This window comes from Lissotriton vulgaris, chromosome 2_2 (genome assembly GCF_964263255.1).
Source record: "Lissotriton vulgaris chromosome 2_2, aLisVul1.2, whole genome shotgun sequence".
Classification (NCBI taxonomy): domain Eukaryota; kingdom Metazoa; phylum Chordata; class Amphibia; order Caudata; family Salamandridae; genus Lissotriton; species Lissotriton vulgaris.
The window spans coordinates 310,518,040-310,543,973 of record NC_141688.1 but is presented as its reverse complement, the minus strand read 5'-3'; positions in this window follow the sequence as shown (position 1 = coordinate 310,543,973).

The following is a 25,934-nucleotide window of genomic DNA, read 5'->3' as shown; positions in this document are numbered from 1 at the left end:
CTTGATGAATCACAACTGGCTCCCCCTGAGGGGACGCCTGATAGGGACATGCATATTAAATATGGTATTTCTTCCATAATGTACAGCTCGTTATGGAATAAATATACTCGTAAAGATCCTGAGTTGCGTTGGCCTGTGCATGGGTCATTTGATTTGCGAAAGATTCAGTATGTGGAACAATGAATGTTTAAGCGAAAGGATAGGCAAGATATGTTTGACTGTGTGCGAATGTGGGAGAAAGAAGTGCGTGAGTGAATGAAGCGTGAGTAGGCCTTGATTGAAAAAGAACAAAGGAAGACTATACATGCAAAGGCATTGGAAATGAAAAATAAAGAAATTAAAGAAAGGAAAGTGAGGGAAGATAGGGAGCGCCACTTACAGGTAACTGCCCAATACGCTGTTAGGCAGCCCCTCTATCCTATCCTTAATAAACCGCAAGATGATTTCTTGTTATTAGATCGTTCTCCACCTCCGTATATTTCCCCTTCCGCTCCTCATGAGTCAGATGGGGACTCTTCTTCAGACCAGGACAAAGCCAGAGAAACTCGCTCAATGTTATCTGCTGAGCGTGCGTCTGACATTAGATCTGCTGCGCGTAAAGCCGTTTGTAGTACTGCCACTGCTTCTGAACTTTTAGATAGTATAAAAGATTGGGAGGAAAGGGAGCAAATATATTTTACTGATACATTTGCCGCAGAGGTTATTGAACGGTTTAGAAAACTTCGGTAGAAATGGAGCCCGATGATGTAGCAGCTGATTGTAAAAAACTACGTGAAGGTCTTTTTGTCTTCTCCCAGGTGGCTGACACGATCAGACGCTTGGTTAAGCTGCGTGTTGAAGCAGCCCGTTTGCAAGAGGAGAAAAAGGCAGCAGACACAGCTGCACAAACATCCCACGTCAGCATGGCTCGAACTTCTACTCCTGAAATAGATAAGAATGTTGTAATTAATGTGAAACCCATGCGGGAAGCCGCGCCTTTATATGTTCCTCCTAAGGAAATGGGTACAAATGATGATAAGACTTCTGTGGATGCTAAAGGGTATTTTATTTATAATTGGGCTTACACTCCTCGGAATAGAGCAGATGTTATGGCCCTTAAAAATGCATCCCCTGATCCGCGAAAGAATCCAGCAGCCTTTTATGAGGACGTTGAGGGTGCCATTAGCTCTTGTACTATGACTCTGCCAGATATTGATTTGTTTTTCGGATTGATATTACCCCCTAATCTGTGGAGAACTGTGCGTCACGTTGATGATCGTGCAACTTTTGGGGCATTATTGACACACTTAGAACAAATGGATGTAGAACGGGAGCCTGCACAGAAACCGTGTAAATTAATATTAGATCTCCCTGCTGCTATATTCGTTAAATTAAAGACGATCATTCCACCTAAAAAGATTGATTGGACTGTATTAGCGTCATGTAAGCAAAAGGCAGATGAATCAGTTTCAGATTTCTTTACACGCTTTGAGGAGGCATTCCACAATTTTAGTGGCCAGTCATTGACAGATGACACGGGTAGGCATCTGTTTGTAGATAAATACGTCGCAAACCTTTTGCCAGGAATAGCTGGTGGCCTAAAGGCCAGTGAGAGTTCAGGGACTACCTCTTCTCAGATGTCTCTCCTAACTATGGCTCACTATTATGAGCGACAAGAATTAGAAGCTAAAAGTAATGAGGATAAAAAGTCTAAAGATTTGAAAACAAAGGTTATGTTGGCTCAAGCTTAAGGTCTGCCTTCTAGAGCTAATGATAGAGGTGGACATGGATCTTATGGTTTGTCCTTCCCTTCCTATACTCGTTCAAATTTGTCTGCTGACCAGAGTGCATACTGCAAAAAATGTAGACATTGGATTTCTGATTTTCCAATGCTGCGTGCTCGGCAGTGTCCATGTGGTCGGGTAGAGATGAGAAGTCGTTCAGGATATTCAGGGCCTAGAGGAAGCATGAATGATCGTGATAGGCTTGATGCAAATACACGTGGGCAGGATGGGTATAACACTTTTGATAGACGGAACCAATACCAAATGTCCGACTATGTGCCGTCTGATTTTCAAGATTCTGCTTATGCATAGGATTGCCTAGGATGGGGTAAGGAATCAGTTGAAGTTCAGTAGATCAGAGGGTTCCCTATGTTACAGCACATGTTTTGGGTTCTACTGATCAGTTTCTGGTTGATACAGGAGCTACTCGTAGCGCCTTGTCTAAACAATTGGTTCCTTGGGCTCCCCTGTCTGGCTTAACCCTTACATCGATAGGTTTCGATGGAACACCTTCCCTTAGCCCATTGTCACAACCACTTGCATTCCATGTTGATAAGTTTACTGCTCCATGTCCGTTTTTGCTTTCTCCAAACACACCAGACAATATTGTGGGTCTTGACATGCTCAAATATTTCTAGGCCATGATACGATGTTCTCCGGAAGGAGTATGGGTTATTTTGAATGATAACTACTCTGTGATTGAGAGATCCTGTATTGTTAAAGAGGACATTGCATTAGCTTCACTCCCTAGTACTTTGTGGGCTACTTCAGACACCGATGCAGGGCAAATGGTTATTCCGCCAGTGCATATTAGTGTCAAGGAGGGTGCTTCATTGCAGAGACTGCCTCAGTATAAAATTTCTAAAGAAGGAGAAGAAGCACTTACACGCATTGTGCACGATTTATTTAAAGTGGGGGTTGTGGAAGAAGTTTTTTACAATGTTTGCAATAGTCTGATTCTTCCCATTTTGAAAAAAAGACACTGACACTAGGATTTACAGATTTATCATTGACTTGAGAGAAGTAAACAAGATTGTAGTACCACAGTACCCTGTGGTTTCTGACATAACAACACTACTTACTTTGGTTCCTCCAACAGCAACGACATTCTCTGTTGTAGACTTGAAGAACGCTTTCTTTTCGATCCCTATTCATCCTGAAAGCCGATATTTGTTCGGTTTCACTTTGAATAACCGATCGTATAGATTTTGTAGAGTTCCTCAAGGCTATACTGAGAGTCCTAGTATTTACAGTCAAGCTTTGAAGAGACAACTTGATTCCTTTACTTTGTCTGAAGGAGTGGCTCTCATACAATATGTCGATGACATCTTGTTGGCGGCTGATACACCTGAGCAGTGTGAGAAATTTACTTTATCTTTACTTTCTTTCCTTGCTACACAGAACCATAAAGTGTCACGAAAGAAATTGCAATATTGTAGACCGAAGGTGACCTATTTAGGACACCTTCTGTCTAAGGAGGGCCGTGCACTGACACCAGATCACATTCAAGCACTTTTCGACACACCAGTACCTTCCACACAGAAAGATGTCTCTGCATTCATTGGTTTGACTTCGTTTTGTAGGCAATGGATATTGGGGTTTTCACATATTGTTAAGCCCCTGCTAGCGCTTTTGACCAAAGACACTCCAATGCCCCTTCCGTGGACAGATGAATGCCAAAATGCTGTTCGTCAGTTAAGACAAGCTCTTTGCTCTGCACCAGTGTTAGGCACACCAGGTACAATCTCTAGATTTCTGCTGAGCATTAAGGACTGAAAGCAAGCTGAAAGTCAGGCTCCATCCAGCAGTGAAGTTGGCCTGAGTCCAGTCATGAGGGAGGACTTTCAATTGGTTCTCCTGGAGCTGAGGGACGTGAACAGAAGCCAACACCGGTCTCCAGTCACGGGACACTCGGGTATCAAAAAAGCTTCCTCGTCCCACAACCAAGTGTTCCGGGATCAAGGGAGCTAGTGATGAGTATGAGTTATTAGCTGCCCATCCCTGCTCAACATGGAGGAGGATTGGTCCAAAGGTGGCTCCTTGGCAACAGCCAATGCCGGGCACGTCATTTCTTTTAAAGAGCCAGAGGAGACTATATGAAGGGGTAGAATTCGCTGGCACAGCGTTACAAACCAGAAGTCGGAGGCGAAGGGTTTGCTGTGAGTCTCTGAGTCCTGGTGCGTCAACAATAGAATCTCCTGAGAAAGAGAAGATTCATGAACAGGACTGCAGCAAAGACTTCCAAGGGTCATCTGTGACTGTCCAGGCAGAAAAGAGCCTCGCTGATGGGATAGGCAGTGGACTTCTGCCATTAATTTGGAGATGGGGTCCTGGGATCAAGCTCCAAGACAAAGGAGTCCAGTTGCCTGAAGAGTATTTTCCGCCTCTTCACCATCGTCTTATCAGGAGCTTGAACAACCAACCAAGTGGAAGCGTACCCCACTGCATGGGGCGCATTTTCCTGGATTACGCTGGTCGCACCTTTCTAAATTCATTATGGTGAATGCGCTGTCCTCTGGGCTGCTGCAAACTCCCGCTGCCCTGGGGCAGTGCATTCATGAGAAAAACAGAGCAGCTGATTTGAAGCCGCTCCGTGTTTTCACAGTGCAGGCGGCAACCTGCCTGCAGTTTTAAAAGGGATTAGAGATCCCCTTGCAGGCGGGTGCAGTGAGTGGCTGCACACGCCTGCAAGGGGATGTCTGAGGGGGTCTATGGAACCTCCTTTACCTCCGCAAGAGGGCTGCCATCAACGAGCGCTGTATCTGTGCGCCTCCTAACAGCCTCTTTGCCTCTGTGCCGCATCTGTAATACGGCACGTGAGCAGAGGCAAAGAGATTCCCTAATTTACATGGGGCACGTCCCAATGTAAATGAGGGAACACCCCCTGAAGATAGCGCTAGCGCTTTACGTGCGTCAGGGCTATCGGTATTACGGAAGGCGCCTTAGACGCGGGGACAAGCCTCTACGGCCCCTTCTGTAACACCAAAGTGCCCTGGGGGACGCAAAGCGGGCGCAAATGCAGAGAGAGTAGCATACAGAGGGCTTCCAATGAAACATTTCACTCAGGGTTCTGGTCACAGATCAGAGTATTTTGGACCACAACTGGACAAGCAGGCGATGCTATCATTCAAGGACAAAAGCCATGCTCTCCGGGAGGTAAACCTCCTCTTTGGATGCGGGACACCTCTCATTGTAGAGATCAGCCTTCCTGCCATCTGTAGACAGCGTCTGAGAGTCGGAAGGTGTCACTCTGGAGAGTTGACTACAAAGGATGTGACCTCCTCTCCCTGGGAATGACACAAGACCTCCGAGGAAGAGTCATGAACACCGTACCGCCTCTAGAACCTTTTCACATCACAGGCCCACAAACCATCCCAAGCTGCGCGGTGGAAGAAGTGGGTAGAGAGACTGGAAAACTTATTTGAAGCGGCAGAAATTGCGGCTCCACGGCGTCGTGCCATGCTGCTACACCTAGGGGGTGCAGCCATTCACGAGATCTCGAAGGACGTCAGGGAAGGCGGCTCACCCAGAAACTATGCCACAATGGGCAGCGCAATTACCGCGTATTTCGAACCCTTCTCAAGCGCTGACTACGAGCGGTTCCTACTCCGCCAAGCCCGCCAACTCCCTGAAGAGGCCGTCGAGGTCTTCTATGCGAGATTGAAGAGACTAGCTAGCACATGCACCCTCCCTGATGCTGATGATGAAATCCGTGCCCAATTCATCCAGGGCTGCGCATCCTCGAAACTACTGGAAAAGATTTTGCAGGAAGAAAACATGCCCATGCGGGAAATCCTCACGCTAGGACGATCAAAAGAATTGTCCAACGCCAGAGCTGCGCATATGGAATCCAAACCTGCCATCGCGATCAAGAAGGAGCCGGTGTGCGCCTTACGGACGGACGCCCAAGACGCACGCCCAAAGACACTCCGGTGAGGGACTCCCAAGCCTGCACAATCTTCGCACAGCCGCGCCTGTGCGTGGTGCAGAGGCCCCACACCCCACGATGGAGCCTGCCCGCCACAGGGTAAGACCTGCAGCGCATGCGGAAAAATCAATTACTTCGCGAGCGTGTGCCGGTCCACACCGAGGAAGAAACAGAATGGCCAGACCCGGAGAGTGAGAACAGTGGAGCCAACCCCTGTCAGTCCTGCCAGCAGCGACATGGATGATGACGAAGCGGACACCGCCTCTTTCCATGTAGTCTGGATGCTAAACACCCTAGTGGCTACACCATCTGTAGCACCAATGTGCACCATCGACGTGCAAGACCAAGCCGTTGCAGCCCTGATAGACACAGGAGTAACAATCAACCTAATGGAAGCCAACGTATATCGGACGCTAGTGAACCCCCCAGCGCTCCATCCCACCAGGGTGCAAGTGTACGCCTACGGCACCAGACGTCCACTTCGCCTGTGCGGGATGTTCCGGGCAGACCTATCCCACGACACTGCCCGCCAACAGACTAGGATTTACGTGTCCCAGGAAGGCTCAGGATTCCTACTGGGGTGCAGAACAGCACAAGATCTCGGCCTAATCCAGTTTGCCCTCACCGTCCAAGCCCACAGCATCGACCACCTGGTGCAAGGGTTCTCGACCCTCTTTGATGGAATTGGATGCCTAAAGGGACCAGTGGTTCACCTCCACATAGACGGGTCAGTCGCCCCGGTAGCCCACGGACACCGGCGCATCGCTTTTCATCTACGGCCCAAGGTGGAAGCAGAGCTCAGGGTGCTGGAGAGAGCCGGAATCATTGAGAGGGTAAGCGGCCCCACCCCGTGGTTGTCGCCCATTGTTGTGGCAAAGAAACCAAAGCAACCCGAAGCTGTCCGGATATGCGTGGATATGCGCATCTTCAACCTCGCCATCAAGCGAGAGTGCCACCTGACGCTGACCGTTAATGATATCATCGGGAAGCTATCCGGCTCAAAGTGGCTCTCGAAGATGGACCTACGGTCAGGGTATCACCAGATTCCCCTCTACCCGGACTCGCACCCAATTACCACCTTCTCCACTCACGCCGGACTCTGGCGATACACCAGGCTCAATTTTGGAATATCGAGCGCCGCAGAGGTATTCCAAAACATCATCCAGAACATCCTGCAAGGACTGGAAGGCGTCTTGAACGTGCGTGACGATATCCTGGTTCACGCTCCCACACTAGATGAACACGTCAGACGCCTCCACGCTGTATTTGCTTGACTACAAGACCGAGGCCTCACCCTCCACCGGAAAAAATGTGAATTTCTGCACAAAGACATTAGCTTCTTTGGCTATTGCTTCTCGGATCAAGGAATAGGCCCAGACCCAGACAAGGTCAAGGACATCCACGATGCCCCCGCCCCAACATCGGTGACCGCTGTCCGCAGTTTTATAGAGATGGTCACCTACTGTGGGCGGTTCATCAAGGACCTGTCAGACCTCACTGGTCGCCTCCGTGACCTTACCAAGTCCACCAGCGCTTGGGTGTGGGGTACAGAACAACAAGAATCATTCCCGCAAACCAAGGCCGCCCTTTCCGCGGTCACAACACTGGCCTATTTTGACTACCGGCACGAGTCACAACTAGTGGTGGACGCCAGCCCAACAGGCCTCTGGCCGTCCTGGCTCAACAACAGGCCTGCGGAGAATGGGCCTTGTTGCCTACGCGAGCAGAACCCTCACACCAACTGAACAACGCTACTCACAGATTGAGAAGGAAGCCATTGCGATCCTGTGGGGGTGCAGGTACTTCCACATCTACCTATATGGACACCCATTCGTAGTGATCACGGACCACAAACCTCTAGTTCCATTGTTCCATGGCTCCTCCACGCGTCCTCCACCCCGAATCGAGAAGTGGATACTCCAGCTCCAGGAATACCAGTTCACAGTCGAGTATCAACCAGGCACCCGCAACCCCGCTGACTTTTTGTCACGGCATGCCCGCCCAGTCACCGAGGCGGAGGCGGCTGGAGCTGCTGCTACAGAAGAATATGTCCGCATGGTCGTCGAGAGATGCAGGCCACTCCCGATCTCCCTGGACGAAGTAGTAAGCGCCAACAAAACCGACGACTGCCTCCAGATCGCCATTCAAGCCCTGGCATCAGGAAACTGGAAGCCTCTTCAAAGTCCAGCGTCTTTCCGCACCCCTGAGGCTCAAGCCACGTGGAAAGCATTGTACCAAGTGCACAATGAACTGTCCGTCTCGGCAGAAGGCCCTCACCTCATGCTACCCGAATGCTTCACTCAACAAGCAGCTCTCCTGGCGCATGGCGCACATCAAGGTATAGTGAAGTCGAAGAACCGCCTCTGGAGCAAGCTATGGTTCCCAGGTTTAGACCGGATTGTAGAGGCCATCATCCAACGGTGCCCCGTGTGCCTCGCACCCAGCCTGCCCAATCACCCAGCACCAGTGATCACCGAGGATGGTCGACATCTCCTTGGGAAAGGGCCAGCGCTGATTTTGGCAGCCTCCCAGGTGGAAGTTATATGCTCGTGGTAGTGGATGACTTCTCACATTATCCAGAGGTGGAAATCCTGTTATCCACCGCAGCCTCAGAGGTCATACCAAAGCTCGAGAAAGTGATCGCCACCCACGGCCTCATCAGCGAACTGCGAACCGATAACGGCCCACCGTTTAATGGCTCCAAAGTTGATGAGTATCTGTCGTCCACCACATAAAGCATCGCCGGGTGACCCCGAGGTGGCCCCAAGCAAATGGGGAGGTGGAGCGGCTGATGCGGACACTGAACAAGACTATTCAGATAGCTTTGGCAGATGGCCAGGATCTAGAGCTAGCCCTCTACCAGTTCCTACGTGAATACCGTCTGACCCCTCACTGCACCACAGGGGTCCCGCCCAGCCGCCTCTGTTTTGAAAGAGTCGTTATGGACACCATCCCACACCACCCGACATGGGCAGCATCCCCACCCCCACCAAACCAGTCCATGGATTGGAGACAGAAAACAAACGAGGACGCCTCCCGAAGAAGGAAGGCCAGGAACAGCCCCACTGGGGTGGGTGATAGGGTGCTAGTACAGGACCGTTACGCAGGAGGGAAGTTCCGTTTGCCTTTTGAGTTGGACCCCTGGACAGTGATAAGAATCAAGGGCACCATGGTCACCGCATCCCGGGGATTAGAAAGGGTCACGAGGAACGTATCATTCTTCAAACGAGTCCCCGCAGACAACGGAGAAGAATTCCGAGAGCTGGGGCTGTAAAAGTGTTATACAGAAAATGCCGTTTTCATTTCATAGTTTTCTTAATGTTTTGCATTTCTGGGTCAAGGAGGAATGTAATGTTGCACATACTTGGGCGAGCCCATGTTGGTGCCCACTGTATTGGAGTTGAGCCACGCACCCCTGCTAGCGTGGCAACAATGGGCTGGGCCGGCATGCAGGGTAGTTAATAAAAGGCCCAGGGCTCTGGGCGTGGTCCAGTTAGTTGCTGGCCTCCACCGTAACGATCTGTGTGTGTGTTCCAAGTTATTTGTAAGGCCCAGCGCAACACGACACTCACGACTTTTGTGCAGAACTTCTTGAATCCAGTGCAACTTGCAGGCATCTTGTCCAGGGACACACATTCCTACGTAGAGATTACCAGCTCAGGCCGTACTCAGTTGTTGCTAACCACATCATTGTGGGTGAAAATGCCTGATCGCACCGCAGTTTTCTTTTCAGTACCAGGTATGTACTCGTACATGTGATCCAGTGCAACTTGCAGGCATCTTGTCCAGGGACACACATTCCTACGTAGAGATTACCAGCTCAGGCCGTACTCAGTTGTTGCTAACCACATCATTGTGGGTGAAAATGCCTGATCGCACCGCAGTTTTCTTTTCAGTACCAGGTATGTACTCGTACATGTGATTTATGTGCTCTGAATCTAACTTGAAAACGATGGCGTACTATTTAAGTGCAGGGCTCACAACAGTTGATAGGCTAAACACAGTAGATGGACCGATGAGGAGACCGTGGTAGACACCATAGAGAGATTTTATAGGGGAATACATGTACTGCAGGGAATAGGTTGAATGAATGATGTGTGTCTGACAGGGGTCTAGGGGAGAAACCTTGGTGGGTGGGGCAGCAAGTGAGAATAGGGACTTCCCCATCGGGGTCAGTTCCAGTAACTGTGACAAGGTATTGTTTTGAAGTGATGGGATGGGGCCTGTCAGATCTTGACGACTTAACTTTTTTCACCAGCCAGAGCTTGTCCTTATGGTTCCTGGGAGAGGGTGTTTGTCACATAGAAGTGGATGATGCCCCCTGGCCAAATCTTCCTTCAATCCAGAACATCCGTAATACAGTCTGGTCAAGTCACACACACATTATAGGTGATGTTGCTCCAACCCAGCCCTTCAGTTTCCAGATGACCAAGCTTCTCCCTATGCTAGAGTTTGCTTTGCGAGATACAACATTACTTATCTTATTTTTTGCAATTTTATATAGCACAAACTTGACCCAAAGGTATTGGGCACTTTACATCAGCACAAATTGCAGTATAAGCGGACACACTCATTTTTAGGCATGGGGAGATTAAGTTATTTGCCCAGAATCACTGGATGCTTGAGCCCCCCTGCCAGACTAGAACATGTTTTCCCAGCTTCAAAGACAGCCGCTCTAGCCGTTAATGCATATTCTCTCCCAGCGGCGGCTCCTCCGCTAAGGCGGAGGAGCATCGCCCCACTGCTCACGGAGCAGTGCAAAAGAAAAAAAATGATAACGTGTTATTATGGTTTTACTTTTAGTATTGCCAACACACTGTTCACCCCCCCTCCACCGCCCCCCCCCCTCCCACCAGAATCTTTTATGGTTACTATTAGTGCCATGGGCCGAATTGTGATCTTACATCCCACAGATTTCTGCAACCTTCCACATCAGCATGCCTTGAAAAGTACCGCAGGCCCTCCTCGACTCTTCTTCAAAGGCATCCTCAGCAACAAAACAAAAATGGAAGATCTTGATTAGCACCAAGGCACAAGTTGAGAAGGCAAGGGTGGCACATTCGATGTTAATGACATGCATTTCACAAGCAAATATTGTGCACTATTTGCTAAAGCACTCTATGCTATGTGTATTGATATTTCAGATATGGTGATATTACAAAACTTGAAAAAGTCTCTGATGATATTACCAAACTTGAAAAAGTCTCCTATAATATTACCAAACTTGAAAAAGTCTCTGGTGATATTACCAAACTTGAAAAAGTCTCTGATGATATTACCAAACTTGGAAAACGCTCTGATGATATTACCAAACATACTGACCCAATTACGTCTTTAATTCTGGACAAGAAATGCAGGACAATGCAAGAACCTCCACTTGCTCCTTTTGATAATAGTAGCTTTCTTGAGCAAAAGGTTTTGTCTTTCAATATCATTAAGGAAACTGAGATGCTAGATAGCTACAGCAAGAGAATCTATCAATCCAATGATTGCTAGCATAATCATGAGCTGGATTCAATCTATGGCACAGATTTGGATGGGTGTGCAATTTGGCTGCCCAGATATCTCCAAGAGGAGTATAGGTTGATGCTCAACTGTAGAAAATTAGAAATATTGATGTACATAAGCAACGTTCATTTCCCTTTTCCCACTCCTCTCCCTGCGCGCACCATGAATACCGTAAAGCATTGACTGCATCCCTCTGCCAGCAAAGGCCTGTACCCATGTGTACATGACAGCCATTTTAGGCACCCTGGCCTTTTGCCCGCCTAAGATTAGAATCACCGGCTTCCCTTCTGCGCGTATTTGAAACCCCCCCCCTCTCTCTCACATGCATAAACCATGAAACCCTCTCCCTCTGCGCGACCCTGCCCTGAAAGGCAGCCCTTCTGCTTGACCCACGCAAACCCCCCCCATTCCCTCTTGAAGAGGCATCCTTCGCCTTAGCTGACATAGCCCTCCCCAGCTGCACCCGACTGCCCCCGCTCTCTCATGTACGGGTCATAAGATCTCTCTCTCTCTATGCGACTCTGTCCCTGTGTCCACCCTGGCTCCCCCTCCCTTCTCCTCACATGGGCAAGTCATAAACCTTCTTCTTCTGCAAGACCCTGTCCTTGGGAGTCACGGCCGCGCCTGACCAGCACCTCCTCTCCTTTCATGAATAACCCCTCTGTTAGTAAACCCTCCCTCCGCGATTGACTGTCCACACATGTCTGAGGTCATCGCCTAAGCCAGGAGATGCTGTTTACTGCTTATTGTATGGAGTCACTCCTCTTCAAAGGACCCACTATTGATCCTGGCCACCCCGCCCCCATGGCTATGATCAGGCGCACACATCCTAAACAGTTGACGGAACACTCAGCTGCGTGATTGCCCTCCCCTCTTATCAGCAGGTCAAGGGTCCCTATTGTGAACACATGTGGGGTAGGATTGACACGAGGATTATGGGGATGTCTTTTCCTTGTTTCACAATATCGTGATTGTAATGCCAAGTGTTTTGTGAAGTATAAAAGACGGAGTCTCAGCTCACTTGTTAGAGCACCTCCCGATGACATCTTGTTTCGTGTCTGAAATGACAGGCTCTCCTCATGAGAAATAAACTCTGTTCTTGTGATTCCTGCTCCCAGCGCCCGTCTCTTTATTTGGTAACTATTCAGAATGGGAACTAAGAGGCGACTTGCGCCAGCAGCCTGGGCATCGATAGTAATATGGGCTCCTGTTCCACAATTGGCGTCCCAACGCGGGGTCCATCAGTGACATAAGGTCCAGTAAGAGAGATCCAGACGATGAGGTGAACATCTAAATGATCGGAGTATACCTGCCTTGAGAGGGCCCTCGTCCGGCTACCGATTGAATGAACTTCACCGATTCTGAACGGACCTCTCTCGAGTGACCTACTGTCCTGACTGGAATCCCACAGGACTGCTGCGGTAAAATCATGGAGTAAGAGAACGATCGGGCGCTGGAAGGAGGAAGGCGAAGAACTGCCCACACGGTCCGGTCCGGGTAAGGTCGCGTAAATGCGACAAATTGTGAAATGATTGTTTTGGATAATACTAGTATTACGCTTTGTTGAACCCTCTGGAGATTCACCGTCTGCAAACGGAGAAACAACAGGCTCTCTCTTTGCAAACAGTGAAGGATAGGTAACGCAGACTTTTGTCCCCGTTGTAATCTGTCGTGCCTATCTTCCTCCCCCACTGTTTCCCAAACTGTCGTTCGTGGATTATTGTCTGGAGATTCTTTGTCTACAAACAGGGAAGAACAAGGTCTCTCTTTGCAGGTAGAGAAAGAGTGGATAACGCAAACCTTTTCGCACCCACTTATTCTCCCCACTGATTGTTTGATTGACCGTACATTAAGTGTTCGGTATTGGTTCTTTTGAGGTATTCACCGCCTGCAAACAACGGAGAATAGAAATATTCTGTCTAGTCTTTGCCCGCCGTGATAAGATAGGTAGTGCAGACTTTTGTCCCCGTTGTAATCCGTCATGCCTATCTTCTCCCCACTGATTGGTAGCCTGTTTAGCCCGGACCGCTTATTAGAGATGAACCATCCAGCTCCACTGGAGGGCACACCTAATAAGGACATGTTCATTAAGTGTGGACTAGTCGCTATAGCTTATAATAGGTTATGGCATAAAAATACAAGAAAAAGAGTTGAGCGAAATCAGTAGGCCACTGATGAGTTATCAACTTCGCTAAAAATAAAATAAGAAACGTTAGAAATAACCTGCAATAAGAAACATAAAAATGGCGAGGGAAGACAAGCTTGACACCAAGGCAGCCACGAGGTAGCTAGGTTCCGTTGCCTATTCCTGCCCCAAACATGTCTGCCTCATTGCCCACCACGCCCAAATAACGGTCACATGAAATAGATACAAAATCAATAGGCACCTACCCCTATTCCGGAAGCTCCCGAAGTGCAACAGGTCCGCGGTTACGCCCATCCGGAAGGCGAGGCCTCGAGGCATGCGGGGCTCGCCTGGCCGCAGTCGGAAGGGGAGGCTGCTGGGCGGACGGCCCAAAGAATCGTAATGACCTCTCCTTCTCCCCTCTTCTGCTGCCCTGCAGGCCACGGGGGGGGGCTGTCTTGCCTCAGCCATCGACCACCCCCCACCCCCTCTCTTGCCTGATCCGGCCCTCATCGAAGGCCAAAGCCACGGCGAGGACGGCAGCGTTTCTTTGCGCAATAATGGCTGCAACTGCACTCGGCCCTGGACAGTTGCAGGTAGTCCCGCCACATGACCACGCCTGAAAATTACAGGTAGTCCCGCCACATGTCAGCGCCTGAGAGTGACAGGTAGTCCAGCCACACGGCAACGCCTGGACAGTTGCAGGTAGTCCCGCCACATGTCAAAGGGGGGGGGATGTCTTGCCTCAGCCACCGACCCCCCCCCCATCTTCAATGGCTGGCACGGCCAATACCGAAGCGCTGGAGCCGAAGAACGGCGCGGGGTCGCTGGAAGGGGGAGGCGGCACGAACGACCCTCCCCCACCTCCCTCCAGGTGGAGGCTTCCAGCGACACCCCAACGCTCTTGCTTAAAGAGGGTCCACATCGAAAAGCGGTCTTTTGCCCGGGACGGGCACACGTCCCATGCCTTCTCTCCTCAACTTTGAAGATTCTATTAGAGCCGGGGGGCCCCCCGACCCCTCTGCATGGGCGCCCCCGTCCCCCTCACTGGGATCTGCGACATCGACGCACTCCTGCCGGCGCCAGCCTCAGTTTGGAAATGGCTAAAATACAGCCAAGGTACAGACTTGTTCAGTTCCGGTGGAACACCAAAATGACCCGGTAGGAAAAATTGTTGCCGCCCTCCCCACTCTTTGATTGATGGTCCATATTGTTAGACTGTTACCACATTGCGCAAAACTTTTTGAACTACCAACGGAAGGTTCTGGTCCAACCACGAGTCGTTGGAGACATTCTGACTATGCTGGAACCTGCCTGACCTCGCCCAAAATGGCGCCGATACACGAAACAAAACTTTCAAACTCCCTGTTCACCCGGATTGCTCGAATCTTGATGCTCTGAGATACGTGTGCATTTTTGGACAATGAAAGTTGATAAGATGGATAGTGATTATGTGCTTAGAGAAGAAAGCAATACAGATATTGATCATATGTTTGGACAATGAACTGACTTAGGGTGGGTACTAATTATGATTTGGAAAATGAATTGGTGTAATTTAGACAGTGAATGAGCATTTGGATAATGAATTAATGAATCAATTGAAAAACTGAATTCTTGACATGCATCATGCTTGCTCTGTAGGGAAGTTTAATACGATTTTATTGCACTGCTGCACTTTATGCAATGAACTGCCACCAACTTCGTTCTTCTTATGTACAGTTTCAACCTGCTCCGTGGCCGGTCCACTGGGTTGTAGGCCTGTATTTATACATCAACACTTTTTATTAAAAGTATTTTGAAAAAGAAAGCATAGTTGTAGCGGTTGCATTAATGAGTTTTGGATGTTTTGCTACTGTGAGCGAAGAATAAGTATGATGAAAGCTGAAGGTTAAAAAGGACCAGATATTTAGCAGCTACATTATGTGTCACAGGCAGCCGGAAAAGTGTTTTAGACGCCCTTAAAACGACACCACAGAAATGCCACCTGACCGCCACCCTTGCACCCAACAAAAGGGGTTGCGACCAAGTAACTCATGTAGATACGCGGATCGTCAATGATTATCTATCTGACATTACTGGTCCCTCTGGGCTTAAACGCCGAGATGGTAAAGAAATGCAGTACGTGGAGATAGGTCGAGTATGTGGTAGGTAAAAACATTTTCGGACTACTGCATGCTGATGTGCTTTGAATGCTGCCCCCCACCCCTTCCTTCTCCTCCCTTCTGCAGGTCACGTCAGAACGTCGGCTGAAGTGTGGGAGAGCGATGGTCGAACCACCGACGAAAAGGGAAGGAGGGAATATGTGCATAGTCCTTATGACGATAAGTTTTTTAAAAGACGTAGACTTAAACATGACTGTTCCTCCTTAGAACATAGCGACTGGGAGGATGGACTGACATAGAAACTTGACGGGTACTGTATGACGAAAATTGACTAGAAATAACACGTTAGATAATGTAACTAGACGTTTGACTAGGTAGGGAAAGGACAAAGAAAAGTGTGTGGGTAAGGGTTACCACGGCACCACCCGTCTGGGAAGTTGCTGATGTTCAAAATGCACTGCCCCCTTTCTCACACTCTTATAGATATAGCCAAGCTGTCCGACTGCTCTCCCGATCAATACTTGCCGTTGCCTCAGCCTGGAGAACTTCCCACCAAAGGAAGAAACGGAAAAATGGTTTAAGATCCAACCATGGGTAAATAGCGCGACCAGGTTAATTTCTGATCGACTAACCGAGGTGTAAGTATTGGCAATTGAGAACACTCGCAGAGATAACAGGCGAGAAGGAAAAGGAGGGAAGGGTAAAAAGAGCTAAGCACGTAGATAAATAGGATAGTAAAGATACGTAGGATATAAAAATAGATCTTGTTGGCCAACTGTTGTTTTCTGTTTTGTCGTGAATGTCTTATATATATGTAATACATGTGCTGTCTTCCTTGTCTGAGTTTGTGTGTATGTAATGTACGGATTTATGTCTTCCCTCTGTCTGTATTTGCGTGTTACCTGACCTCTGCTGTTCTGTGTTGTGAGCGCACTAAATGACCTATTTTCGTACACGTCTCTCTCTCTCTCTCTCTCTCTCCACCCCCTTATCTCTCTCTCTCTCTCTCTCTCTCTCTCTCTCTCCCTCTCTCTACATGTCATACGTGTACCGAATGGCTCGTTTAGATTACGGACGACTCTCACTCTCTACGAGAGTCTCCCTATTTCCTCTTCCTTTTTATGGTAAAAACGTGCCTCGCTGGCACTAGTCTGATTGGATACTTATTGAACGCGAAGGTGTTCAGCGAAATTGACCGAAACTAAAATGATTGTATCTCGCCATATTACTACCTCTCCTTTCTGCAAAATGAATGAACTCGAATTGGCTGAGAAGGAAAGGACAGGTAAGACGACTAAGGTCCCCCAATTTGGCCTTTTATAGGGGAACTGTATGTCAATGGCACCTTATTTTTCTGTTCATCAGGGACGAACACCAACGTCTAGATTGACCCCCAATGCCCAGATTGCCCCACCCCCTTTTGCACCCAAGCGCGAGCGCCCGAAGCATCCCCGCCCCATTTGATAGACCCCAGCTGCTGTCCCGGATATAAACATGATGACCATGAGTAACTGTCGTCCCTCGAGAAAACCCTGTTTTACCTGACTCTCGATGATGAAACCCCCGCCCTGTTTGAAAAGGTTAGCCAGCCTTGAAGGGAAATGCTCCGAAATGTTGAATATGATGAAATGCACAGTTGATGGGAATCTTATTTATCCTCACTTGAGTTATAAATAGGACGATGAATAAACTTGGCATGAACTCAGTAGGAATGCCGACATATGCACTGCTTGGTAATAGACCTCTGACTGTGACCGATGAGCGTATCTCCCAAATGCGTAGGATTGAGGGAGGAATTCACATGCATAAATATCTTCTTCTGCCAGTTCTCTAAAAACTTGTTTTGTACCTATTCAAAGATTCACGATCACCGGAGGAGAAGGGTCGGACGTGACGTACAGCCTGGCTGCAGATCTTGGGACACGTGTGACCTCGACCAAAGGTGGAGCTGCAGAGCAACTAGATACGGGACGAGACAGCAATTCCAAACGTGGAAAATGAAACTTGACGGGCTGCCCTGAAGCCCTCCGCCTGCTAACCCACGTGTGCCTGGAGTCTCCGTCCCCCTTCTTTGGGCCCGATTGATGGGCCTGCCTGCTTGTTATGCTTTGCTCCCTTGGTCCCTTTTGTGTGTCCCAGGAACTCTGACCCAACTCCACTCTCACTCCTATCGACTGTTTGAACAACACACACCCTCTTTTCCACGTGACTTTTTGCCAAAAGGAAGAACTGCATTCAAATGGGAATAGGGTGTTGCCACGGAAATATAGGTGCCGAGCATAAGGCGCCGCCAAACGGATTGTTTAGGGAACAGGACTGTGGTCTAACAGCAGAGGACTGACCGCACCCTGCAACGTGTAAGGATAAATCCGAGCTGGACCTATAGCTCCACCGCCGGTGCTCAACAGCGCCAACAAAAGGACACGGACTAGAGCCTACCAGTGATGGCTCACTGCTAAAAAGACACTGTGACGAAGAGATCTTGTGTATTGAACTGAATTCCGCCCTCAACTACTTGGTCAAAATGTTCATTGGTCACATTTTTAAGTCAGAAACATTTATGCTATGTAGTGCTTTGAAACGACAGGAACTTGACAAATGCAATCTCCTATGTGCTGCATTCTGCCAAACACATCAACTGTCCATGATTATATGCCATTTGTTAGTATTGACAAATGCTAATTCTTCGACCGCACCTGTTTATATGTACCCTCATCGATTACGAAAATGAACTTTGCTATGTAAAAAGGGGCGACTGTAGAAAATTAGAAATATTGATGTACATAAGCAACGTTCATTTCCCTTTTCCCACTCCTCTCCCTGCGCGCACCATGAATACCGTAAAGCATTGACTGCATCCCTCTGCCAGCAAAGGCCTGTACCCATGTGTACATGACAGCCATTTTAGGCACCCTGGCCTTTTGCCCGCCTAAGATTAGAATCACCGGCTTCCCTTCTGCGCGTATTTGAAACCCCCCCCCCTCTCTCTCACATGCATAAACCATGAAACCCTCTCCCTCTGCGCGACCCTGCCCTGAAAGGCAGCCCTTCTGCTTGACCCACGCAAACCCCCCCCCATTCCCTCTTGAAGAGGCATCCTTCGCCTTAGCTGACATAGCCCTCCCCAGCTGCACCTGACTGCCCCCGCTCTCTCATGTACGGGTCATAAGATCTCTCTCTCTCTATGCGACTCTGTCCCTGTGTCCACCCTGGCTCCCCCTCCCTTCTCCTCACATGGGCAAGTCATAAACCTTCTTCTTCTGCAAGACCCTGTCCTTGGGAGTCACGGCCGCGCCTGACCAGCACCTCCTCTCCTTTCATGAATAACCCCTCTGTTAGTAAACCCTCCCTCCGCGATTGACTGTCCACACATGTCTGAGGTCATCGCCTAAGCAAGGAGATGCTGTTTACTGCTTATTGTATGGAGTCACTCCTCTTCAAAGGACCCACTATTGATCCTGGCCACCCCACCCCCTGGGCTATGATCAGGCGCACACATCCTAAACAGTTGACGGAACACTCAGCTGCGTGATTGCCCTCCCCTCTTATCAGCAGGTCAAGGGTCCCTATTGTGAACACATGTGGGGTAGGATTGACACGAGGATTATGGGGATGTCTTTTCCTTGTTTCACAATGTCGTGATTGTAATGCCAAGTGTTTTGTGAAGTATAAAAGACGGAGTCTCAGCTCACTTGTTAGAGCACCTCCCGATGACATCTTGTTTCGTGTCTGAAATGACAGGCTCTCCTCATGAGAAATAAACTCTGTTCTTGTGATTCCTGCTCCCAGCGCCCGTCTCTTTATTTGGTAACTATTCAGAATGGGAACTAAGAGGCGACTTGCGCCAGCAGCCTGGGCATCGATAGTAATATGGGCTCCTGTTCCACAATTCCTGTTCCACACAACCTGTGTTATTGGAAGAATATCTTCAACCCCTTGGCACAGAGGGTGCTCTAGTAGTATGAGGTGGCAAGGGTCGGTCAGTTCCCTCTTGATGGGTGTGACCAGTCCATATACTTATTTGCCGTCAGCCAAGCCTGTCAGATCTTTAATGTAATGACTCTATTTATTCTCAGACTTGTTCTGAAACGTTGATGCCTTCTCTTTCTTCTATGAAGGCTCCTCCTGCCCACGAGATTTTGAGATCCAAAAGCATAAGTCTAGCTTTCTCATCAAATCCTTATTTTGATATCCACATTCTACAACAATTGGCTGAAGACTTTGTCACATTGCATGCCTTCGAAGTAAAGTTAGGAGCTCCTGAGTAGAAATAAAGAATAAACAAGCATTTTCAATGCAATAGGTCTCGCTTCTGCGATAGTTTGAGCTATTGGCATTGTAAATGACAATGCCTTTTATTTATGTGTTCCGAAAACTTGCAAGGAGTATCTGTACAAAGTGCGTGTTTATGACCCGCTTGCAGGTTTTCATAACACATAAGTAAAAGGCATAGTCATTTACAATGCCAATAGCTCAAACTCTTGCAAATGCGAGACCTATTGCATTACAAATGCTAGTTGTTCCCCCCTTCAGCGGCGTCATCAGGTAGGCACTCCGGTCAATACAAAGTGAGCACTTCTTATAAATTTCTTTTAACTACTTGGGGATTTTGGGTCTTTCCCCAAATATCCAAGGTTGCAGTTAGAATAGTAGATAAGCTTCCAAAGCCGTATTACATATAAGCAGTTACCCTGTTTGCGCACGGCGCACCTTTAAATAGGTCTACTGTGCGCAAACAGTGAAAGTGTGCCATATTATCGTGATACGCTGCCCCCATGGCAGATGCTAACTCCTGCTGATTTTGGGGCAGTGCTTTCAAATGAAGTACGGAGAGGCTGCTTCAACCTCCCCGTGCTTCACTGTGCAGACGGCAACCCACCTGCGCTTTAAAGAGAGGCGAGAGATCCCCTTCCAAGCGGGTGCAGTGGGTGACTGTCCCTGCCTGGTAAGGGGATGTCTGTGGGGGGGGGGGTTAATCAGACCCCCCTTCTACCCACCACAGGGCTGCCTTTAGGAGGTGCACAGAAAGAGCGTACCCTTTTTGTGGGCATTTTGAGGGCACCTCCTAAAGGCATGTTTACCTCTGCACCAGCATCCATAATATGGCGTAGGAGAAGAGGCTAAGAGATTCCCAACCGCGCCCCCATGTTGGCCGCACCCCCATGTTGGCCGTGTCCCCATGCAAATGAGGGAATGCACTCAAGTGATAGAGCTGGCACAACATGTGAGCTAACACCAAACGTATTACAGAAGGGGGCGCGCAAGGATCTATCAATCAATCAATCACAGGCATTTATATAGCGCACTACTTACCCGGAGGGTCTCAAGGCGCTAAGGGGGGTGGGGGGGAGAGTGCTGCTACTGCTCGAACAGCCAGGTCTTGAGCTTCTTCCTGAAGGAGAGGTGGTCTTGGGTCAGGCGCCGGTCGGTCGGTAGGGAGTTCCAGGTCTTGGCGGCCAGGTAGGAGAAGGACCTTCCTCCCGTTGTCTTTCTTCGGATGCGGGGGACGGCGGCGAGGGCGTGGCTGGCTGATCGGAGATGTCGTTTGGGAGCGTAGAAGTTGATGCGGTTGTTGAGGTAGCTGGGGCCTTGATCGTGTAGGGCTTTGTGTGCGTGGTTGAGGAGGCGGAAGGTGATTCTTTTGTTGATGGGGAGCCAATGCAGGTCTCTCAGATGTCCGGAGATGTGGCTGTGTCGTGGGATGTCAAGGATGAGTCTGTCTGAGGCGTTCTGGACCCGCTGGAGTCTCTTCTGGAGCTTGGCGGTGGTTCCGGCGTAGAGGGCGTTGCCGTAGTCCAATCGGCTGGTGACGAGGGCCTGGGTGACCGTCTTCCTGGTCTCGGTGGGGATCCACCGGAAGATCTTCCGTAGCATGCGCAGGATGTTGAAGCATGACGAGGAGACGGCGTTGACTTGTCTGGTCATGGTGAGGGAGGAGTCTAAGATGAAGCCCAGGTTGCGTGCGTGGTCTGTCGGTTTGGGTGCGCTGCCCAGGGCGGGGGGCCACCAGGAGTTGTCCCAGGCGGAGGGTGAGGAGCCCAGGATGAGGACCTCTGTCTTGTCTGAGTTCAGTTTCAGGCGGCTGGTCGTCATCCACTCGGCTACGTCTTTCATCCCTTCGTGAAGGTTGGCTCTGGCGGTGGCGGGGTCGTTGGTCAGGGAGAGGATCAGCTGGGTGTCGTCAGCGTAGGAGATGATGTTCAGGTTGTGTTGGCGTGCGATGGTCGCGAGGGGGCTCATGTAGACGTTGAAGAGGGTGGGGCTCAGCGAGGATCCTTGAGGGACGCCGCAGATGACTTCGGTGGCCTCAGACTTGTACGGTGGTAGACGGACTCTCTGTGTTCTTCCGTCGAGGAAGGAGATGATCCAATCCAGTGCCTTCTCCTGGATTCCGACGTTGCTGAGGCGCTGCACTAGGGTGCGGTGGCAGACAGTGTCGAATGCCGCGGAGAGGTCTAGGAGGATGAGGGCCGCTGTTTCTCCATTGTCCATCAGGGCTCGGATGTCATCGGTGGCAGCGATGAGGGCGGTCTCGGTGCTGTGGTTGGCTCGAAAGCCCGACTGTGAGGGGTCGAGGGATCCATTCGTCTCGAGGAAGGCGGCCAGCTGCTTGTTGACGGTCTTCTCGATGACTTTGGCTGGGAACGGGAGGAGCGAGATGGGGCGGTAATTCTTGAGTTCGGTGGGGTCCGCTGTAGGTTTCTTGAGTAGAGCGCTGAGTTCGGCGTGCTTACAGCTCTCCGGGAAGGTGGCGGTGTCGAAGGAGGTGTTGATGATGTCCCGCAGGTGGGGTGCGATGACCGCGTCGGCCCTGTTGAAGACGTGGTGAGGGCAGGGGTCGGTCGGAGATCCGGAATGGATGGAGTTCATCGAGCGGATGGTGTCTTCGGTGCTGGTCGGAGTCCAGGCGCGGAGGGTGGTGGTGAGGGGCGGTGGTTCGGTTGTGGCATGCGTCGGTTGAGTGCTGAAGCTGTTGTGTATATCCGCGATCTTGTTGTGGAAGTAGGAGGCGAGGGAGTTGCAGAGGTCTTGCGATGGGGTGATGTCGTTGTTTCCGGCGTTGAGGTTGGAGAGCTCTTTGACGATGTTGAAGAGTTCCTTGCAGTTGTGTGCGTTGTTGTCCAGCCGGTCCTTAAATGCAGTTTTCTTAGTGGCGCGGATCAGTTGGTGGTGCTTCCGGGTGGCAAGCTTGAGGGCGGTCATGTTGTCCGGTGTTGGTTCCCTTCTCCAGGCTTTCTCGAGGGCTCGGCAGTTCTTCTTGGAGCTCTTGAGTTCGTCGGTGAACCATGGGGCCTTCTTGCTGCCGGGTCTGCTAGGCGGGGTCCTCAGTGGGGCGAGTTCGTCCGCACAGTTGTTGATCCACTTCGTGAGGTTGTCGGCGGCCTGGCTGGGGTTCGCTGATCTGGCGGGGGGGTGCTGGCTCAGGGAGGCGGCGAGCTGGTCAGCTGTGATCTTGTTCCAGCTTCTTCGAGCAACCGGTTGTTGGTGGTGGTGGATCGTCGTTCTTCTGAAGGTGAAGTGGATGCAGCTGTGGTCCGTCCAGTGGAGTCCAGTGGCGTGGCTGAAGGCGATGTCTTTGCTGGATGAGAAGACGGCGTCGAGTGTGTGCCCGGCGAGGTGGGTGGGGGTGGATACCAGCTGCTTGAGTCCGAGGTTGGCGAGGTTGTCGAGCAGGGTGGTGGTGTTGCGGTCGTTGTTGTTCTCCAGGTGGAAGTTGAGGTCCCCCAGGAGGATGTAGTCAGCGGAGGGGAGGGCATGCGGGCTGACGAAGTCGGCGATGTCCACGCTGAATTGTGTGCGTGGTCCCGGGGGTCGGTAGATCAGGGTGCCTCTGAGGGTGGTCCTCGGGTCGGTGCAGGTCTGGAAGTGTAGGTGTTCGGCGGTTTTCAGGGTGTCGTCGGTGTTGGTCGTGATGTGGATGGTGTCCCTGTGGATGATGGCGATGCCTCCTCCCATCTGGTTGGCGGAGCGGTCCCTCCGGGTGATCTTGTAGCCCTCTGGGATGGCGATGGCGATGTCGGGCGCTGAGGAGTCGTTCATCCAGGTTTCCGTGAGGAAGGCGACGTCAGGAGATGTGGTGTCGAGGAGGTTCCAGAGTTCGATGGCGTGCCTGTGGACGGAGCGGGTGTTGAGCAGGATGAACTTGAGGTGGTTGCTGCTGGTGTTCGGCTTGGCGGGTGCTGGTGTGGGGCTGGTCCGGATGCAGGTGAACTTGCAGGCGTGGCAGCTGAAGGGTCCGTGGGTGCGCCTCGGGGTGGCTCGGTAGCATCCAGGGATCCCGCCGGTGTTGAGTGCGATGAGTTCGGTGGCGTTGTAGGAGAATCGGGTCGTCAGCCGTCGGTGGGGGCCAGGGGTCCTGGCGCTGGGTGCGGTCCAGACGCGGACGGGCGCAGACGGGCTTACCTTTGGCGCGCCTTCGGCGCACAATCGGCGCGCCCGCTGCGCGTTCGCACGGTCGCCATATATGGCCAAGTGCGAGGGAGGGCGGAGCAGCTGGGAGGCGGGAGCGGGGAGGGTACAGAAAGAAAGGGGGCGTGGTTAGCGGCGGTGGCGGGAAGCGGGGAGCGGGGAGGGAGGAGACTGAGAAACAGGGGGACAGGCGGAATACAATCACAATACAATGTACAAAAAATAACAATAAATGCACAAAATATAACTTGACAGGCAGGGGGGCACACAGCAGGAGAACGGGGAACAGGAGCCTGTGGAGCAGGCGAGCACAGCGCTAACACGCCGGAGACCACGCTGCTCGGTGGCAGGGGGCGTGGTCACGCGGCGGCAGCAGGGGCAGCGAGGCAGGCAGGCGGGAGGCACACGCAGCAGCTGGTGGCCGTGCGGCGCGGGGGGTGTCCTAGACTAGGTCACACTCACCTGCGTCGCACGGTCGCCATATATGGCCAAGTGCGAGGGAGGGCGGAGCAGCTGGGAGGCGGGAGCGGGGAGGGTACAGAAAGAAAGGGGGCGTGGTTAGCGGCGTTGGCGGGAAGCGGGGAGCGGGGAGGGAGGAGACCGAGAAACAGGGGGACATGCGGAATACAATCACAATACAATGTACAAAAAATAACAATAAATGCACAAAATATAACTTGACAGGCAGGGGGGCACACAGCAGGAGAACGGGGAACAGGAGCCTGTGGAGCAGTCGAGCACAGCGCTAACACGCCGGAGACCACGCTGCTCGGTGGCAGGGGGCGTGGTCACGCAGGGGCAGCGAGGCAGGCAGGCGGGAGGCACACGCAGCAGCTGGTGGCCGGGCGGCGCGGGGGGTGTCCTAGACTAGGTCACACTCACCTGCGTCGCACGGTCGCCATATATGGCCAAGTGCGAGGGAGGGCGGAGCAGCTGGGAGGCGGGAGCGGGGAGGGTACAGAAAGAAAGGGGGCGTGGTTAGCGGCGGTGGCGGGAAGCGGGGAGCAGGGAGGGAGGAGACCGAGAAACAGGGGGACAGGCGGAATACAATAACAATACAATGTACAAAAAATAACAATAAATGCACAAAATATAACTTGACAGGCAGGGGGGCACACAGCAGGAGAACGGGGAACAGGAGCCTGTGGAGCAGGCGAGCACAGCGCTAACACGCCGGAGACCACGCTGCTCGGTGGCAGGGGGCGTGGTCACGCGGCGGCAGCAGGGGCAGCGAGGCAGGCAGGCGGGAGGCACATGCAGCAGCTGGTGGCCGTGCGGCGTGGGGGGTGTCTATGGACCATGTTGTAATACCAAAGTGCCCCAGGGGTACCCAAAGCATGCCACATGGCGGTAGCGCCCCTGGGGCACTCTCTCAAATATGGCTCCATAGATTTGGCCGTCCAGCTGGGGGAATAATGACTCTGGTGTCAACAAAAATAGCGAAGAAGGTGACAGAAATAACTGTAACATGTAAATGGTTGATTGCTTGTAGAATAATGTTATCTGGATTTGTAAAAACGAACATGATAATGCTTATAAATGTATATATGCAATGGGATACAGCAGAGGAATATGCAGAAGAAATGGAGTATTTTAAAGAAGACATGGATTCAATCTGTGAAAAGTATGGCATGGATTTGATTATGTTAATGGGCGATTTTAATCTAAATTACACCCCAAGAATGTAGACTGCTGGTTTCAAGAAATATTAGAGGCCTATGAGTTAACACAAGCAACTTTCCCAGAGTGTATAACAAGTGCTAAGGACACCCAGTTGGGAAACTTTTTGGGAACCAAAACCTTTTCTGCCTAAATGGAAGATCCTCCTTAGATTGCCCAGCAAAGAAAACGTTTAAGCTAGGTACCCAAAACTCTTCAATCGATTATGTTTTCACGTCCCCCTGGAGTTTCCAACTAATCACAGGGTTTTGGATTCTAAATAGAGAAGGAAGCAACCATAAAATTTTAGTTCTGGAGATCCCAGATGCACATTAAAAGCCCTGTACCCAAGTCATGGAACAACAGATGGATTACCCCAGGCGACGTACAACTAGGTTAACGGAAGAATATGTGGCCAGGCTAGTAAAGTTACAACAGAA